The sequence below is a fragment of the Drosophila subpulchrella genome, unplaced genomic scaffold, assembly GCF_014743375.2.
Source record: "Drosophila subpulchrella strain 33 F10 #4 breed RU33 unplaced genomic scaffold, RU_Dsub_v1.1 Primary Assembly Seq354, whole genome shotgun sequence".
In the NCBI taxonomy this organism is placed as follows: Eukaryota; Metazoa; Arthropoda; class Insecta; order Diptera; family Drosophilidae; genus Drosophila; species Drosophila subpulchrella.
This window is the reverse complement of record NW_023665577.1, coordinates 3,615,068-3,636,319: the sequence shown is the minus strand read 5'-3', so window position 1 is coordinate 3,636,319 and position 21,252 is coordinate 3,615,068. Positions and strand designations below refer to the sequence as shown.

The window sequence follows — 21,252 nt, the reverse complement described above, 5'->3', positions numbered from 1 at the left end:
GATTCTTTTGAGAATGTGACGGGTATCTCGAAGCCGGTTCGCTCTTCAAGAGCGTTCTTTCTTGACGTTTCTGTCTGTGTGGAATCAATGCGATTGGGACTTTGGCTGCGAGATGCTGTCGCTGGCGGTACGCCCAGCAGAGCCGCTGGCGGCGCTGCCCGCGTCGACGGCGGCGTCTCACGAACCTTCCGCGACGAACAAGATCGAGCCAACAGAGAAATAAACGCCGCCCAAGAGGCAGCCGCGCAGCTGGCAATAAAAACAAACCCGTCGTGGCGCTCGCAGACACAAGACGCAGTTCCGAATCGATCCGTGCTGCACTGACAGTCCATTTCGAAAACGCAAAGTACCCGAAACCGAGAAATTTCAAAAAATAATCCAAGAAAACGGAAGCAAACCACGCTCGCCGAAAACGTAAATTAAATTATTATTGTTTGCCTCTCATCTTAGCGTGCCACAAAAACACAATTTATTCACCAGCAAAAGCATTGCAATATAAATAGTAAAAAAACGAAAGAAAACGAGAAAAAAGTGTAGGCGATAAACGGAAAATTGATTGAACAAGTTCGGCATTATCAGGGGCTTTGCAATCACGCGATCTGGCTGACCGAGGGTTCAATCGAAGCCGAGGCGTTTGTTTACACAACCCTTCCGAGGGCCCTTGGGTCACTCGCGTGGACGTGACAGAAATTTCTGATAGCGAAGGTCGACCCACCCCCACCGAACTTGAGATGTGGAAAATTTTATGTGTTTATGGTTTCGACAAATTGCGCGACCAAATTGTCAAAACTTAGCGGAAAATTTATCAAAAATAGAAACCAAAATACTTAAAAGCGGCAATAAAACCCCCCTTTCCAAAGAAATTTTATTCCTACCGACACTCCCAATAAAACGGCTGATTTGGTGTGCGTTTTATGGCCTGTAGTTTTCTGATTTTGATAAATTAATTCGGTACGCTAAATATTTACGAACTTTTCACATGGTCAGGCCATTAATTCTGGTCTGGACCACTCGGCTCATTAGCAATGCAAACGAGCTACCAAAATATAATCTAAACGGTTTTTAGTTAAACTTTTCAAAAATGCCACATAAAGCTAAACAGTCAGCTGGCAACGAAACAGGTTCCCTGAAACAGCTCACTCTTACTAATTGGAAACAGATTTGACTGCGGATGTTTACAATATATATATATGGGTATCTATTTGATTATGTAAATCCCTTCAAAATCAACAAAAAAGATCTGTCCAACTTATTCCGGTCCATTCAATGGTGGCAAATAGAATTAGGGTTCGTGTACATCTGCTACATCTCTGACTATAAACTATATATATTGTTTGTGAATATGGAAAATTAATAACAAATGACAATGGGAGTCGGGAAGAGAGTGCGGGGCCTTGAGCTTGAGCCCTACATACAGCCGGGTGCAATTACCTGGCCCCCAGTGTGCTGTGTCACAATTTCCGCAAATTATATTAGTCGCTCGTAGTCGGTCGGCCAGCTTATCCCCCAATCACAATCGCATCAACATCGTTTTCATTTCAGCCATTCCATTTTCATTTTCAGCTTTCAGCCCAGCCCCGCCCGGCAGAAAGAGTGAAAATTAATTAGTGCTGTTATAAATAAAGCATAACCATTGGGCGGCCAAATCATTTGACATTCAGTCCCCCATCAGACGTGGGACAGACAAGTGCGCGAAAGAGTGACGAATACTGGTCGAAATCAAAAATCCGAAAGCAAAAAAATAAAGCCAAAGAAGAAATAAACTGAAAGCAGAAAACAGAAAGCGTAAACCGGAATCAAAACAAAAAGTAAAAGATTCAATCCAAAAAAAACCGAATCGTTTTTGGCGCCGGTTAAATCAAATCATTCGCTAGTCACGTGATTACGATTCGGCTAGTTTTCGAGCTTGGGCCTGACATTGCGCACCCCACTATAAATATCTCTAGGTCCATACCAAAATAATCTCAATATCAAGTGGGTATTTACTTGTAAAATATTTCACTTCTCAAAGAGCTTTTGATCTTTAATAAAATATAGTATGATATAAAAATCCTATCTTAAAAGAAAGAATTTAGAAAATGGTGATGTATTTAAGATTATAAACTAAATTTATGAATTTTATCTTCAGCGGTTTATTTTTCAAAGAGTTTTTGATTCTTAATAAAATATAATATAAAATTTAAGTCCCATCTTATAATAAAAAATTTCGAAAATTAAATTTATGAATTTTGTCTTTAGAGTTTTTTCAAAGAATTTTTGATCTATAATAAAATAAAAATAAAAATACGAATTAAATGCTATCTTAAAAAAAAAGAATTTCAAAAATGTTTAAATTCAAAAATAAATTTATAAAGCTTATCATCGGAAATGTGGACCTTAGCAAAAATCTAAAATGTGGTCTTTAGACTGTGACAAACAGATTTATAAATTAATTTAAAATATTGAAACGTCGCCATTTTTTCTCTGTTCTTGTCAGATACCCATTTTCAAACTGGCAGAATTGAAAAAATAATTTTTAAAAAATAATTTCTAGATCTTTTTTCTTGCGCATCCCTTCAAGTTTACCTTGATATGCATTTTCCTATGTCACTGTCATGTCTTAAGCGTTTCGCAGTCATTGTTCCTTGTTCTTCTGGCTGCTTTGTTTATCGCTTTATGCACTGGGAATGATACAGAGATATTGGGTATAGAGCAAATCGGGGGGGAAACGATATGCCCGAGTGTCGCGTGTGGCGGCCGTTGCCACAAGATTTAAATTCTATTGAAGAGAAACTGGGCAGATAGCCAGGCAAGAGTGGCAAAAACAAAAACAAAATGAGTATATAAAATAATCAGCATACGAACGGATTTAAAATGTAACAATGATTGCGGATATAAAAAATTTTGTTGCGGTGAAACCACGGCGAATTATGCGTATTTTTGGATTGGACAAATAAAGCTGAAAATATATTTATGTCGCGCTAATTAACAAATCAAACTTCTTCTTTTTCGCTGATGTACCAGAGATTCGACGAAACGCAACGGATTTCGCGCTAATTGCCATTGGTGACACTTTTTCTTCGCTATCAACTATCAACTAAAGGTAAGTGTGAATTGATTTACTTAGAAGGCTTTAAATAAAAAACTGTGAATCAGCTGAAAGTGAATCACCAAGATATATCTGGGGCATCTGTGTGGCAGTCTCCCATTGTGGATCCAACTATTTATCGGTTTTAAAATGGGATGGGAGTGGATGGGTTGCTGGTGCCGTGGGTGCTAAACATGCAAACCCCCTTTGGCAACACTTTTTGCCGACGCGCGTTTGTCATGCAATTTTAATCGCAATTGCATTTTTAATTTTCCTCTTCCACCTGACGGCGGCAGAAGACTTCCTCTAGCTCAAAAAGAAAAATGTGCTCGGTAGCGGGTAAAAAGGGAAAATAAAAGCAAATAAATATTAAATGCAATACACTCAATACCCAGACAGGCGGACAGACAGACAACCGGCAGCGAGCTGGCAAGCAAACTGAGCTGACAGAGGGAAAAAAGTAGTGGAGCACCAAGGAGGGCCAGGGAGGATCGGGGAGGACCAAGGAGGAGCTGGGCGGAGGAAGGACGAACGCCTGGCGGGCTACTAACACATTGGCATACAGGGAATGCGAGATGGGACAGGATGCGAGCGAGCTATGCGTTCCATTTGCATAAATCTACATTTTAACTATTTTTTTACCCCTGCAAAAGACGCAGCTTTTTTTTCCCCTTTTAAGAAAAGGGAAAAGGACCAGCGGACTAGGGTAACTTGATAAATATTCGCGCAATGCTGGGCGTGAAATATGCAACGATATTTCGTCTTGTGCAACTACCAATGCCGCTGCTGCTGCGGCTGGGGCAAGAACAACAACTGTCAACCGAGTTGCCAATTGCAATTCGAATCGAAATTGGTTTTATTTTTAGAGCTACCCGCTGGTGGCCAGCCAACTGACGGTTTTAAATGAGCTGCATCGATTGAAAAGCTCATATGTCAGAATTTGTGACAAACATGACTAATTAAACATCGGCCCGCATCGGACAGATTGTCAAACTGGTATTAACATTTTATCTCCCATAATAAGGACACGCATAATATCGAACACTGGGAAAAATTGCTATCCTAAAAATATATATTGGAATTTTAAAAGGACAAATTATAGATTTCTAAGACAAGTAGACGAAAAAAATAGATTTCAAAAATGAAACCTTTCTACCTTTTAATAATAATAATTTTTATTTTAAGAATCCCTAATGCATAATTTGTTTGAGGTATATATAACGGGTTCACTACTTCACTGTGATTTTTTTCCCTTTTAACTCTTATTTACGTTTCCTGCTTTTAAACAATAATAACATTTAGTTCATGAATTAATTAATATCTTAATTTGTATACATATATTTACAGCTTATAATTCCCAATTTTTTTCTTTTTTTGGTAAAAAATTTTTTTTTTAAATGTTTAGTTAAAGATCTCGTCTTAATTTTATAAAACTATTTTAGTCCAAAAAATAAATTACTTTTGAATATAGAAGTTTTAAATTCTAATTCCGACCACATTTTTTCGAGTGTAACCACGATGGCTTGTTGTAACCACATCGACCACAACCTGCGACCGCACCGCAAGCCGAATAATGAAGTCAAATCCTCACAGCAGCACATACACTCGTAGAACATATTTCATGAATATTTTATCGAGACGACAGCGTTGTTGATGCCAATTTAATGCCGATACTCGAATCTCTTGTTGCTGTTGTTAATTTTTTATATTTCTGTTGACATCCGACATGTCATGAATGAAAAGTTTTTTCCCTTTCCCTCGACTCGCCCTCCGAATATTTCAGCAACCTTCCATGCGATTGTTTCTTACGTCGGATTACAATAATTTTACAAAATAGTCAATTAGCATAGCAACAACAGCCCCATTGCATGTCAAGTGCAAGAGGCGCGAGCTTCACATTGTTTACTCAGGGAACTTCAAAAAAATCACGCATTTGTCACATATTTTTAAAACGTGCTGCAGTGAATTAAAAAGATCATTTTCAATGGTGTAAGGAAATTTTGTAGGCCCAATTAAAGAAAATATAATATCAACATAAAGAATTATATTTTACTAGATATATTGTTTTAGAGATAAAAACGTAATATGAAATTGGTTCATGGGCTTTGTAAAGATTTCTCTATAACATTATCAATCATTTAAAAAAAATTTAAAATTAGTATTTTTTAAGAATTTATAAGTTTCCTTCCGAATTTCACAAAAAATTGAAAAACTCGATTAAGGAAGACGAAAAATCTTACAAGTCTAATTATATGTTTCATCCCTTAAAAAATAAAAAAAAACCTTAAAGTAAATCAATAAATTTCTAAAAATATACTAGATATTCAACGAACTAAAAATTTCCTTCCGAATTAAAAAAAAATGTGAAACCCGTTTAAGGAAAACGACAAACCCCACAAGTCACGAGTTACTACACACATGAGCAGTCCACGCACCCGCTATCGGTGCAGCATACAATTCTCCTCAGCAATCAGGCAATGGAAAAACAGCACATGACCACTATATCAGCCACTCGGAAAACAAACCAAACCCGATTGGCAAACCACGTGACTGCATCGATACCGGTTGCTCAAAGACTCCACGCAAATAATCTTGCAAAGTGATTTCCAGTCTGAAAATAGCTTTTCCAACCGAGACGAAAATAACATTTTCTAGCGGCTTTGATGTCAATAGCACCATTTAAATATTTAAAACGGGGTATTACGTGCCGTATGGGTAGACATATCTTTCTTTGCGAATCAAAAATATGAAAATGCGAGAAGATCAGTATGAAAATGCGAGAAGATCAGTTGATGGACTTAAGGTCTTAAACACTTGACATTGACACCTCGTAAGTGGGCTGGTTAAACGAACTGTTTGTTTTTCTTAATTATTTGGCCATTGCAGGCAGTAAACAGCATGTTAAGCACACTTAAGCCATTAAACCAGGGGTTGTGAGTCATGTGGAATACTGCAAGGCATATTTACTCTGCTGATGGGTGTCTGTCTGTGACTGCAGTGGAATTATTTAATAATTGCATCTGCAGTAGCAAGCCTGTCTGCCTAAAAGCCGTCGTAACTTCTAGTGCTTTTGGCTGATTAATTGGCGTCACATAACACGACTTAACTATTTTTAAATTGATTTTGGCAAGCGCCGACTAGAGGTGTCATAAAAAATGTAAAAACTCGTTCCATTAGACCGAAACTCTCGCCAGATGCTCGGCTGTTTCTTTTTATTTTTGGCTAATCAATACAGATCGATGGCAGAGAATTCGCAGACATTTCACAAAAGTTGAATGACTTGCCGGAGAGTTCGGTTACCTTTGGGCCACTGATGGCAAATGACCCAAATTGGATTTAAGTCGATTAAAAAAAGGAGCCTTAGCAAGAGCATACTTATGCCCCGGCACGGGCATGCAATCAGAAATCGAATTGCCATCGAACAAACAATCCGAAAGGAGCAACAGTAAGGGCCGTGCATGTTGCAGGCAGCATTTATCAATGAAATTCAATAAAAATACATTTTGCATGCCGGTTCGTTGAACCGTCGCACACAAAGGACGCCCTGGGCCAAATGCAGCTTACCTTCTCTGTTCTTGTCTGTTGAGTTCTCTTCTGTTCCATTTAATTTTGTCTGGCTGAAGAAATCGGCAAGGAATCGGCGGGAACAACTTTAAAAATCTCACTTGCCGGTAACTTGACCTGCAGCAAGTTCTGCAAGCACTGCACCCCGCCATCAGACAGCCGTGATAAATGTGACAACAACAGGCCAATAGGCGGCATCCAGCTGGCCATCACAGCCCATTCGCATTTCGCATCACCGACCATCCCGATCCACTCCTTTCCAGTTGTATGGCTATGCACTAGGAAAAATAAATGTGTTTGCCAGGAAAAATATTTGTGTATAATTTAAAAAACGGAAGAAACAGAACAAAAAAAATAAAATAATGAAAAGTAAGATTACACAAATATTCTCAGATGTGAATATAAACTATGTTGTCAAACAAAATTAAAAAAATTTCTTTAAAGAAAATAAGACAACATGAAATCAATCTTATCGTTCTTCTATACAAATTCTCCGGTTCAAGTTTAATGGTTCAATTTAATTATTTCTCTTTAAAATAAATATCTAAAAGGGAATTGTTTTGAATAAACACTTTAAGTACCTAAAATAGTAGTACTACTAGTATTACAGCATAAATGCAGTTATAATCTTATATATTCCATGTTGAGTAAGATTATTAAAACATTTGTTGTTATATATTTAAACATTGCTTACGTAGTACTTGTGAAGTTAGATATTCTGCGTTGAGTATATTTAAAAGTATTTTAAAATTTGTAACTAAGTTTTTCGCTCAGTGCCTGCAGTGAGCAGCCCAACCCATAACTTCCTCCCCTCCCGCGACTTGTCATTCCAATTCCATTTGGCCAAAGTTGAGATCCAGTCGCTGTGCTTAAGTGCAGGCCCAATTCCAGACCCAGCCCCATCCACCGGGCCCAGCGGACCATCCTCAACACTATTAACAACCGACTCTTGGTCGTCGCTGCTCGTATTTCAACTTGTGCCTAATTGTTGTTGGCATGGCGATGCGATGCCGATGGTGATGGTGATGGTGACGGCGTCGCGACGCCATCTGAATATTATTCCTGGCTAATGCGCCCGGCTATTTGAAGTTGAATCGACGAGCTACGTGCATAAAATTGCGGCGATCTTTTTCTCTAATCATAAACGCGGGCATGGTTCGCATTTTAATTGCCCAACGCTTTCGATGCAATGCGATTTAAGCTAAAAATGGATTTGGTAATTTAAATCCATCGGGAATTTAAGACCGTATCCTTTGCCACCCCGAAATTGGCAAGGCCCACGAGCGTAACCCCAGAGTTGTATGTGTACAATGTACATTGAATATGAAATTACACAAACTTTTGGCACCCTTTCGTTAGCTCTGATTGCCACAATCAAAGGAGCGTCTGCAGTTGCACTGCTTGTGCTGCAAATCCGTCCAACACCCAAACAAACACACATCGGAAGAGAAATGGGAAAAAATCCATAACAAAGTAATCAATGAAAGTTGGATGGGAACTGGGCGAAGTGAGTAACCCAGAAGCTCCAGACGGAAGCCGAACCCAGTTTCTTGCGGCTTCCAGTTCTGTTTGGCCAACACGCTAAGCAGACAGCGAACCAACCCAACAGACCCGGCCAACTCAGGCGAAATCAAATCCACAGTCCCCAGTAACACTGAGAGATACATAAATGATCTGAGGATTCTAAGAAAGTATCCTTAAAACATAAATATTTCTAGCGATAATAACTATCAATACTTTTTGAGATAAGTATTGTAATTAGGCAATGATAAAAAACACACAATATAGCTTTAAAAAATTGGTATTCAAGAACAATTTTATAGTTTTGCAATCTAGTTTCAATTTTTATTTTGTTTTATCAAAACCTTTTTACTTTTTTTTTTACTTTTTGGTATTTTAAAATACCTTTTAAACAATTTGTTTGGAAGTAAATAGGGAAAAGTTTAGTATACAATCCCATAATCACATATGATCATTTATTTCTTCGAGTGCATTGAAATCCTGTCCGACATTCGAGCTTCCTTTTCAGCTGCTTCTTCCTCGGCGGCACTTGAACAACAAAAACAACGAGTGGAGCAATGAAGTGGCAGTGTTGCTGATAGTTTTGTGGCAAAGTTTGCTGTGCTGAAAGCCCTCCTTCCAGTTATCAGGCCACCATTTACTTTGCTCTATTTGGCGGGGCCAAAAATGATTGCGACTTGCCGCTGGCAACAGATCGAATTGCTTGCCACATGCAACACACAGGCCGGGGCAAAATCAAAACGGCGGCAAAAAGAGCCACCCGAATGCTGTTTTCAATTTTCTCCTCTTTCGACGTCATTATGTGGCATAATTTTTATTGTTCGCTGGGTTTTCAGCCGGGCACATGGGGCGTATGTGTAATGTGCGCTTTCTGTGCTCTCTCCTCTCATGATAAAGCATTTTTCGCCAGTGCCGGCATTAAATCACACAAATATACATACCCACGAAATGCAAAACTTGCAGTCTTGTTCCACTGACGTCTCTACACTAAAATAGAAAGAGCAGCACAACAAAAGCTCGGGGGAACGCCTTGAAGTATGCTGCATGGCCGCCCTCCAGTTGCACGCAACATGCTCATAAAAATTAGAGCTCGAGTGCTGAAGCTGAAGACCAAAGGAAAAGCCAAAACCAGAACCAGAACCGAACCGAGGCGCTCTTCAAGTTGCATGCAACATCGCTATTTATGAACTCAACAAGCAGGACGTCCTGGGGACCGCCCCTCATTTCTTCACTCCCATCTGGGGATCCGAATGAGTGTGCTCTCGACATGGGCCCAAAACATGCTCCATAAATCGCCACAGATAAATTTGTGTTCTGTTCTTTTGATTTCGTTTTGCTCTTCATGGGTTGTCGTGTCCTGTACTTACGAAAATATTATTATTGCTCTCGTTGGGAAAGGTATTGTAACTAAATGAAGGGATTCGGAACCAAGCGAGACTGAGAATAATTTGAGACGTGTTTGTGATCTTAATTTAAGCAGTTTTTCATTTTTTAACTTACTATAACAAACATGCGTTGCAGACCATACTTTCTTAAGAGCAACTTAAAATAATATTATTAATAGTTTTTATAGTTCCCAAAATATAAGAATATTTGCTTAAAATACTTTTATAAGTATTTTTAACTCTAAGACAGTACATGGCCCTAAAAAATAATACAAGTTACAAAAAGTAAGTGATAATTACCACTTACTCAACTAATGTATCTGCAAATAGTGAAATTAATCCCAACCTTTGCTTATGTATATTGACTTTAAAGTGTCAAAATAAATATTAAGCAACGAAGCTGTCTTATTGACATTTACCACATTTTTCTCCTAGCACTTGCATGCATTTTCTGGAATTAAATTCCCAAGCCCAGAAGCCTTCTAAGTGTATCGGACTTTCATCTTTCGCCAGCACTCACATTTGTCTCCTTCTGTAAATGCAGCAGGCAGGCCGAACAGTACAAGCCGAAATTGTTTTCATGCTCCTTGGCCAGCCAGCCAAACGAAACAGCCGGCTAACCAACCAACAAGCCACCAGACCCCTTTATTTATGTCAATCTCTGTCGGCTGCCCAGTGCCCCTTGGCCCCTTGACCCCGCCCTTTGCCCGCGGAGATCATAAATCTTGGGACGGCAGTAGGCGCTGAAAGTGCATATAAAACATTATAAATAATGAGCGGATGGGCAAGGAGCCACGCCCCTTCCTGGCCAGGCTTTGTTTCGAATATGCATTTAATTATTTAAATTATGTATATTTTGCAGAGCTACGCGAATTCCTTTTTTATGCGCCTTTGTCCTTTGAACTTTGTGCGATTATTGCTGTTGTTTATTTTAACAGTAGCTTTCCATTGATACAAGCTCAAATTAATTACATTCTTAATATGGCCATAATCCCCCGTTTTGTGAAAAATATAATCCGCGCTCAATGCCCACAAAATGTGGTCCATGGTCCATGAACCCCGTTGAACAAGCTGGATTTAGTAGCTATTTGCGATCACGTGCTTTACACTCGCAGCCGGTTAAATATTTAATGATCTCGAGTTAAAATAAATACCAAAACAGCTGCCAGTGCGGCTGAGTCAGTGGTTGGGGAAGCACCAAAAAAGTAAAATAAAAGAAACTCGTGTAGAAGAATCACATGACTAGCTGGTAAAAAACGAAAATAAACCATTATTAGTGAGTGCCAGACATTGATGGCGAATAAACATGAGTGGAAAACCCGAATTGAGCAAACACATTATGGTGTAATATTTGAGTAAGCAAATAGGCAAAATTTTCAATTTTAATATTTGCTCAACTCGAAAAAAAGAGCCAAAGAACACAGATATTTAAATTGAATCGTTTTTAGCATCTCTCTGTTTTTTTTTTTGCTTTATCGCTATCACTGTGGGGCCATTAAAAATAATGAATAATGAATGGAAAAATACAATTTTATAGACCTGAGTGGAAAATTGAAACTGTCAGTGTGTGGCAAGAGTGCGTAAACACACACACCCACTCTGGGCCACTCGGCTGCTTGAGCCTCAATTAAAGTCCGCAGTCTGCAGTCTGCAGTGTTTTATCAATTTTTTCTCGGCCACACTTGCAACGCATTTTAATTGCTTGTCAGGGAATGCTGGCTGACCGACTGGCTGGCTGGTTGGGTGGATGGCTATCTGGAGCCCCTGGAGCTACATCTCTCATTGCTGTTATTGCGGATGAAGCATTTAATTTGCTGCACAGCGTGCGCGTGTCACAATAAAAAATCACTCAAGTGCAATGCTCCACTCGACTTCGTCCATCCAGCAAATGCACCACTAAAGTCGGCCAGACGCACCACTTCGTTAGCCTCGACGGTCCTCGGGGGCTTTGGTTTTCAGTGTTTTCAGTGTTTTCAGGGTTCCCACTGTCCTAGTGTTTTTGGTGTTTTCAGGGGTATTCAGGGTTGTGTTCCTGGGATCACGGTCAGAAGAGCTGCGAACCCACAGACCAGCTCCCGGTGTGGCAATGCCAGTGACAATGGAAAGTGTCTGTGAGTGCTCCGAGTGGTTCGCTTGTTTGCCTGTCGGTCGGAAGAGTGCAAGTATCTCACTGCCGAACATGAGAACTCAATTTGTTAATCAAAGAAAAATAAATAACGACAATAATATAGAGATGTGCCAACTGCAGCTGGCGGAAACCCTAGCACGGCGGAGATCAGCCAGTACATCCCAGGTATCTTTAGGGCTTTCGAGTAGATAAGACAAGATTTTATTGCAGCTTGTGTAAGGCAGCTTGTCAAATACCTAAAAGATTGTTCATGGGAAAAGGTGGCATAATTGTATTTGCTCAATTAATCACAAAAAAGTTAAGTCGGAGTAGCTAGAATGTTAGTTATATTAACCATTATTTAGTTCCTAAACCATAACTACAGTTACAATTGTTTTTTACCATTAGTTAAGGCCTTTTTATCATACACTTTAGTTATTTGCCTTGACATTAAAACCACAGGGTTAGATCATTATGATGTAAATAATATTAGGTAAATATTTTTCTAAACAATTATTTTGATCCAACTGCGTGCGTACATCTGCGGTGTAAACATAAAGTCTATTAAGTTAATATTTGGCTAGCCGTCTCTAACAAACTTTCTTTACTCATCTGTTTTAAGTATGCGTTTACGTATTATCATAACCAAACCCTGACTTTATCTGGCAATAACAGTACTTGTGGTCACGAGATTACTTTATTGAACATTAGGCTACTTAAAATTTTAATTTTTCACATTTATTTACCACTCAAAGATAACAAGGCAATCTAACTTCTTAAAGGTACTTATGATCTGATTAGAATTTTAAGGAGAAATATGTCTGGTTTATTATTAGGTGTGATTTGATTTAAATGGCAATAACAGTAGTTGTGGTCACGAGATTACTTTATTAAACATTGGGCTATTTAAAATTTTAATTTTTCTATTTATTTACCACTCAAAGATAACAAGGCAATCTATCTTCTCATAAGTGCTTAAGATCTGATTAGCTTTTTAAGGAGAAATATGTCTGGTTTATTATTAGATGTGATTTGATTTAAATGGCAATAACAGTAGTTGTGGTCACGAGATTACTTTATTGAACATTGGGCTATTTAAAATTTTAATTTTTCTATTTATTTACCACTCAAAGATAACAAGGCAATCTATCTTCTTATAAGTGCTTAAGATCTGATTAGCATTTTAAGGAGAAATATGTCTGGTTTATTATTAGGTGTGATTTGGCAATAACAGTAATTGTGGTCACGAGATTACTTTATTGAACATTGGGCTATTTAAAATTTTAATTTATTTACCACATTTATTTACCACTTAAAGATAAGAAGGCAATCTATCTTCTTATAAGTGCTTATGATCTGATTAGAATTTTAAGGATAAATATGTCTGGTTTATTATTAGGTGTGATTTGGCAATAAAAGTAATTGTGGTCACGAGATTACTTTATTGAACATTAGGCTATTTAAAATTTTAATTTTTCACATTAATTTACCACTTAAAGAAAACAAGGCAATCAATCTTCTTATAAGTGCTCATGATCTGATTAGAATTTTAAGGAGAAATATGTCTGGTTTATTTTTAGGTTTGATTACGAGTAAGCAAAATAAAATTAGATGGGAGAGATACTTGGGGGGTAGAACAAATTTGTTTACCAAGATAATTTATCAGCAAATGTGAAACTTTAAAATTCTATTTATATTGGGGAAAACCAATCGGCAATCAAAAAAAATTGAATAACAGGAAGCAGACTAATGGACAGGCTAACTGATTTTAGTTTGAAAATCACCCAATTAAATCGAAACTGAAGCACCGACACTGGAGTGAATAAAAACATTAGCGGCGGTATCAATTTTCGCCATTTCGGCATTGTTTTGAGGTTGGTTTTTGTATTATCAATTAGTTGCGGCACGCCGAATATTTACAATAGTCGAGATGTGTGATGTGTGGCACTTTACACGGCGAAACACGCAAATGAATGCCGATGGGCGATAGTATATGATGGTTCGGAGAGATAGGACCACTCAGCACACCCAGTTGATTGCTTGTTGTTATCGGGGGCCCCGGGAGTCTGGTGACTAACTCCATTATTTTCTCCTCGACTATTTTTCGTTTCGAGTTATTTGTTTCGACTAATTGAACCGATGTGATGCCCAGCAGATGATCAAAAGGCCTGCTGGACAAATAGATTTAATTTGGCAGACATTTTTGATTACTTTAATTTACTCTCGGCTAAACCTGCTTTTAATTCGGCTGCCGGCGATTGTGTGTATAATTCGAAATCCAATTTGGATCTACTCTCGTAAACATATACGGAAAGCAATCAAAATGTGCAGTCAGATGAAGTACAAAAGTATCTCAGTTTTGTGCTTTTTGTCGTTGCCATTTACCTTCTGCCCTCAAGGCGAGAAGTAGCAAATTGCAAAGTGATAAATATTTGCAGTGCACTGGGCAAATATTAAGACACTAAAAAAAAATCATTCAATAGCCAGCTAATCGATGGTTATATTACCAACAATTAGGTGGCAAACAACAAACGCTCCACAAAAGCCACATCACAGAGGAGCCTACTAATCATCCAGGCCCCGGGAGCAGTGGGACCCTCCTCTGGAATTTAATTAACTTGGCAACGCCGCGCAAAATTAGCATAAATCATTTAATTAAAGGTAAGTGCTGACAAGTGGCAGGCAGGGCAGGGCTTTTCCCGAGATTCCCTCGTCGCGGTGTTAAAAATGATGTTTGCCTCCTGCGAGCAGAATCATGTGTTAATTTTTTAATGGAATTTGATAAATATTTCAAGCTGCCTAGTTGGAGGCTTAAACAATATTAATAATGATGTGAGAGGCGGTTAAATGGATTGCTTAGTGGTAATTGAATTGTCTAAATACTGCATTCATTTTGGTTTCGTTTGAGTTTAGAAATGCAAATGATTGGGCGTCAAAAATGCCCCTCACCCGCAATTAGACTAGAACAAAATAACAATAAAGCAGATACAAACATTACCGATTTCAGAACCATTTCAATGCTCGTTGAACGCCATTCGAGCAAAAAATAAATGCAACAGCTGCAAAAATTAAACTAAAAACACAACAATGCGTTTGAGGGGAATTGTTGCTTTAGTTGTTGCCGGCTTGGTTATTGTGGTAAATAAATAAAAACCGCATCAAAACTATTGTAATAAAAACATTTTCATTCGCATTTTCACAATGAGCGCAATTGCAAATTGATTTGTGTGGTTCGGCGAAAATTTTCAGCTCTTTTCGCCCTCCATTGTTGACCAGCGTAGCAAAAAATAAAACAAATAATATTGCACAAAAAAAAAACAGTGAAAAACAAACTGAAGTAAAACGAAAACAACGACAACAAAAATATTCTGCAATGAATTCGATATTTTCGCAAAGCTTATGAATTTTTGATAACGTTTTCCCTGTTGAATATTTAAGCATTAAGCAAACAGCGTTCTCATCACTGGGACCCCATAAAGCTGATGTTGTTTAAATTAACTTATATTTAATCCGAAATGCGTGAAATACAGTGAGTTAATATTTGCCCTGTGATAGTTGAAGTAAATATTTACAAAGCTGGATTACAAATACAAGTAAGGGAAATTATCATTTAATACTTAAAATTGCGTTTGTTCTTTAAACCTTTTCGCAAGCTTTTTTGTTTCACTTTTTCTGTTGCAATCGAATAACATAAGTTCATTTTACGAAATCCTTTTTGCTACTCATTTTGTAATAGTTAGCAAACTTGCAAAGTCAATGGAACTTTTAAGATTTGAGCTCTCGCAGGTTCATACATAAATTAGGAATACAAAAAACGTTTGGCTCAGCGTAAATTTCAATTAGTTAGCCATGTAAAGAGAGCCAACTTTTGGTCGTTTTGCTTTGAGTTTTTGTGATTTTTTGTGTGGCTAAGCCGGGGAACCTGCAACAGCATCCGCATAAATTTTGCATATTTATAGGCACATAAAACCCCACTCGAAGCCACCCACTTTCCGGGATTCCCACATATATATACGGACATCATATACTTGTTGAAAGGGCGTCAGGAGCACCTTTGGCGATTGCCAGGCGACCTGCCCTCGGTGTGAAAAATGAAACATAAATTAAATCTGCTACACCGAATTCAAGCCACAATGCCGGGCTTAGGATACTTAAGCAACGGCCGCTCCTGCCTTTTTTCACTTTATGATTTCAGCCAAATGAAAATTTATGAAGCAGATGGCACAACCTGATGCTAAAGCTAAAGCTAAAAAGAAAGCGAGTCGCTGCTGGGGAGAAGCAAAAATTATGAACTTGATATTCTGTGGTCTTAAAGTTTTTTGTGGCAAATGAAAATTATGCCTCATTAAATAATCAAGTGGTGGCCATAAATTACACTTTACATCAGCTGAAAGGCAAACTGAACAGGCTGCCGCTGATCTGTTACAAGTTATACTGTATATTCAAGGTATATTAAACAAACACAGTTAATCATGACTGCAGTTGGTGCAAAAAGCTCTCCCTGCCGTGTGCCGCATAAAGCCCACTTATAAATAGTAATTAGTCGGCTAGAACGACGTAGGCCCTTCAGCTCTCAAACACGGTTGAGTTATGGTCTCCGAGTCCTCCCCTCCCCGGCTTATTTAGATAAAACTCTGCGTCTGGGCAAAACACTTCCGATTAAGTTCTCTGGGTCGAGGCAACTTCCCACCCACCGAGCAGCGAGGCTGGTGGACTGACGTGCTATCATCACTACACTGACGTTAGCTCATTATATGATTTTATTGTCTGGCAAACATTTGTGTCTAGCCCGATTCCGTTTAACTCGATATACCAGTACTACAGTTCACGTTCTGCGGAAAAAACCACCTGGCGAAACAGCCGACAGCCCGGTATTTGCTTTGGCATTTACGGCTTAAATTCGGATCTCGGTCTTATAAATAAGGGCACAGGGCCAGAAGCTGCATGCATTCCTTGAGCGATCTTAGACAAGGACGGTCATTCGGTGTTTTACTTGGTCAATTCGGAATATTCTGGTTTTACCCTCGGTCTTTCAACAGTTGTTCACTTTCACGTGAGTAATGTGTGGAATATATATCATAGCATCGGATCGTTTAAACAGCTGTCAGTGGTTTTGCCGTTGACCCATTAAAGGTTTCGGTTTCTTTTGTGTGCCGAGAGCGCCTAAAGAGTGAAATATTATTTTTAAAAACTTTATTTTTGGCTGGTTCGTATGTCTAGACTGTTTTAATTCCCAGTTGCGTTTCAACTGTTACCGGAGTGTTATAACCCGATGTTTGGCGCTGTGGAATATGATTACCCTTCAAGAGGGCCGTTTGCTGAGTAAGCCACCTATGTACATATGTTAAGCCTTCGTTTCGGAGCAAGTGTTTCTCCTTGGCGGAAGCTTTAGCGCTCAATCTGTGCCGCTGGCCTTGCCAGCAGAGCACTCAGAAGTTTCCAGACGACAATGTTCCTAATGAGTTCTCAACAACCAGCATAGCAGTGGCAAAAGCATAAACTCTATGCAAATTGATTCACTTTCAAGCAACTTCATTTGAGTTCGTTACGTATGCGGCCAGTTGGCGACTTAAGGACCCTGCTGTAGTGTTAGCAGGCTAAGTAAGCTGCCTTAGTTATGACAAAGGACGGCATTTCGAGTGCCGCACACACACAGGATGGGTTCCCTCAGCCACGCAGAGTAGAAACCGAGTTGCCTAATAAATGACGTGGCGGCCACAGGAGTCGACTTAAGGGAAACCTCTTAAGATCATGTGCAGTGCGCAAAAACATATTGCTAAAGTCCGAAAGTTCAGACTTACAATTTGAGCCAAGACTCTAACTAAATCTTTGTTTCTATCTCAAGAAATATATAAAAAACTATATAAATCATAGAATTTTGTGAATATTCCCATTCGACTTGCCATCGTACTTTAATTAGTACTGGAATTTGATGAAGTGAACATAATATTTTTACTTCCGGGTTTCTATAAACGTAGAATTATTCTAAATGAATTGACTATCGTAATTTAAATTGTTTTCACAGTACAAAATATTTAAATATTTCTTTTCTTGTTTTTGTAATAAAACAAACATTTCTTATTTTCTTGAATTATCTTAGTACGAAGCGATGTGAAATCCTATACAAAATATTATAATACAATATTTTCTTGGAGAATTGTCTTATACAATTATTTAAAAAGAATTGTTCTCGAATTTAAATTGTATTCACAGTCCAAGATCTTACTATATTTGTTCGCTTTTTATACAATTTATTTATTTATTTATGGAGATAATTAATATTTTGATATTTGAAGAAATGTTTCGTTTAGTGTATCCCACACAAACCCAAGATACCAAAATGCTGTAGTTGTAGTTGTTTTAGCTGTTGCTGTCAATCAAGACAAGTAAAATTTTTGCGACATTGTTGCTGGACAAGCTGCTGCCGGGCGAGTTTACTTTGTCTTTTTGGTCATTGTTGCGCTCCCGTTCTCGCCAGCGACTCCTTTTTGTCCTTCAGTTGGTCCTGTAATTGCTGTTACACTTTGGGCCAAGTTATTAAGTGATTGTTATTGTTGCTGCTGCTGCTGCTGCTGCTGTCTCCTTGATGCAACAGCATAATCCAACGATTATGCGGAGCTGGGTCTGGACAAATGTAAATTAGCTCGTGTCCAGGAGACTGGGGAACGAGTCCAGATTCCTCGCTGCTGGCTAATTTTGTGTAGTCTGCTTTTTTGCCCCTGGCAACTGGCAAATTAATTTCGATTTTTGTGAAGAGTTGCCGAATGGCTGGTGTGTCCAAAACAATTTGCCAAATTGCCCATTGCCAATTGCAGCATGTGGTGTGTGAGTGGCGCAAACTGTTGCAACCGGGCCAGCTAATTGCCTTTAATTATGAATAGAGCAGCCTGCCTACACCATTCCCCATGTCCAAAAACAAAGCATAATCGTTTGTCCGCTTGTCAGACACGGCGTATGAGTAATGGCTGTCTAGGTAATAATGCATTATCGATTTAAAGTGTCACCCGATACATTTGCATTGAAGTGCAGACAATAACTAATTGCCTCCCCCCATGGAATATTTTCCTGTCAATTAAGCCGGTAAAAGTGCAAAGGACGGCTAGATAGTGAGCCGTATTTATCTGTAAATATCGTTTACATGACGTTAATTGCATATTGATAGTGTTTGCTCAATTGTTTGCCCTTGTACGTTTTATTTGTGTGTTTGCTTTGAATGGCTCGTGCTGCGCTGATGTAACTTTGCCGGCCATCAATCAATCAAGCGATCCATAGATCAATCAATGCGCCACTGCCAAAGTTGGCGGTCCTCCTAATTTTACTCAAAAGCTTGTCAAACCGTTTTGGCCCCCGAGTTGGCTGCAATTTGCGACTCATGAATATTTATGCGCGATATAATTAAATATGCTAATTACAACTGATTGTACGCACAATCATTTGAAATTATAATTCTCAGCGAAGCGAGGCGAGTTTACTTCCAGCCAACAAAAACAAGGACAACACAGCAGCCAATCCGGCAGGATAACACGCACTGTGAAACTGACAATTTAGCATAAATTCAAATGAAATCAACACAAAGGGGGTGTGACTTGGCAACTGTTGCCGCTTTAAATTGCTTTGCAGCGTGAAAAAATGAATAGAGTAGGGGAATATTGGGTGGGAATTAAATAAATTACATTGTTGCCAGCATAAAGTTGGCGCTGGCAGCTAAACAATTTGTGCAGCTATATCAGGGCCACCCACCCCGAACCCTCTGGGGGTTTTCCTTGGGAGGGGGTCCTTGCACATCCTTTTCGATGCACCTTTTCGCCACCCAACTGCCATGGCCAGCCAGCCAACCGGATGAGCCATGGGTCATTTTTTGTGCCCCGACTAAGTGAATTTAAGTTTTAATAACTGACATTGGCCATCAAAGATCGGGCTGCTACAAGCCAGGTTTATCCGAGTTAATTGAAAATCCAAAAAGCAACAGCAACGGGCAAAAAGGCCATGGCATATTTTAGTTTTCCCCCTCTTAATTGCACAAACATAATATTCAGGCTCTATTTGGCCAAGAAATTGCGCATAAATTGTGAAACAAATTCTGTGAAGAATTTGGCCAATAAATTAGGTAACCATGAAAGCAAATTAAGATTAAGAGCTAGCTAATAAATAAAAGCACTTTAAGCAATTAACCTACTTTAAAAACTGGTTTAATAGTTATTTTCAAAATAATCTAACATATTTAAAACTGATTAAAGCAATTTTCTAAGTAAAAGCAACAAAAATAAATATTTTAAAATCATATAACCTGTTTCCAATAAAAGTACATTTTTTTTATTTAATTTTCCACCCAAGAAAACTTAAATTGGATTTAAGAAAAGGGCAACTGCCCTGCGGAACTATAAACTCTTAAATTATGCAATGCAATTCCCAAAGCCAACACACAATCGGTCAACAATTGAAGGACGCATTAAAGCAAACATCAATGAATAATTAAAATATGTATTGCCATATGCACACTCATTACATAAATACGTAATTAACCAGGCCGGACAACGGCCTTATGTCCCCGACCGGACATAAAGAGCCTCCCCAATGATAGCCGGTCACTTGAACAAATCACCAGCACGTGGCCAATAAACGGGGCATGTGAAGGCCCCACTCCTGCCAAAGGTAGTAATAGTTTGCCAGATGGAGATAGGCGGTGCAGCCATAAATATCCATTTGTGGCATTTCCATGGTGACAAAAATGTAGCCAGTCTAATTTATTATCAAAAGCCTTTGTGCCAGCAAAGAGGGCCCAAACAAGCTTTTTAATTTCCACAATCTCACAGGTCGAGTGGATGGGACGGCGATATTTATATGAAGACGCCAGGGAGCCAGGGAACTTGGTAGCTGGACGGGGCAAAAGCGCTTCATTAGTTCAATTAGCTGGACAGGTGCTGGCTGGATGTCAAGTGGCAGCTTTTTAAACGATGATTAGTGGCTTTTCGTTTTCGTTTCGGGCTAAGGACGAAATACAAGACAAATTGTTGTTTGTTTAGCCCCTGTCAGGAGCCACTTGAATGCAAATTTATGTGCCCGAAAGGATTCCCCCGGTGGGTCACTTACATTGGCAGGTCGCAGCTGAGGAATGCTGTCTGGTTTATTTTCTGAGCGATGGCCTAGGGGGAAATTAAAATTTTGTGAAACGGTTCTAGGAAAGAGCAGGAAAATACTTCCATAGGCGGTCAAAAGAGAAAACTAATTAAAACTAATGAACTTATGTACATAATAAAATGTGTTTGCCGCATAAAAAAGATAACAAAATCAATTTGTATACAATTATTCAAACAAGAAATTAAATATGAAAAAACTTAACCAGAAAATGATGAATAAATAGTGATAAAATGTTTTTCTTGCGCATATATTAATGGGAAATTTCAATTTAGATTCTTCCCTTATTTATATTTGCAATTTTAATAATTTCAAAAGGCATAAATATGTATAATATTAAATAAATAGCCAGTGGTTTGAGTTAGGCTTATTCCCAATAATTAGTTTATTTTACTAATTTGATTTTGAACAAATAGGAGTCGATTAAAAAATTTAGTAAGCAACAATAACTGCATGATTTACCACTTTTCTGA

At 38.5% G+C, this 21,252-nt stretch overlaps 1 protein-coding gene across 2 annotated transcripts in view; it reads left to right on the top strand.

The window, feature by feature from the left end:
- Window positions 1–271: 271 nt before the first annotated feature.
- Window positions 272–21,252, top strand: part of LOC119561066 (sodium-coupled monocarboxylate transporter 2) — a 39,096-nt gene continuing 18,115 nt past the window's right edge. Inside the window, exons 1-2 of one of the 2 annotated variants that reach the window (XM_037874908.1) lie at window positions 272–414; window positions 3,004–3,082. The gene's annotated coding sequence lies outside the window, so the exon portion shown is untranslated. The remainder of the gene's footprint in view (window positions 415–3,003; window positions 3,083–21,252) is intronic. The other variant, XM_037874909.1, reaches the window with a different exon arrangement.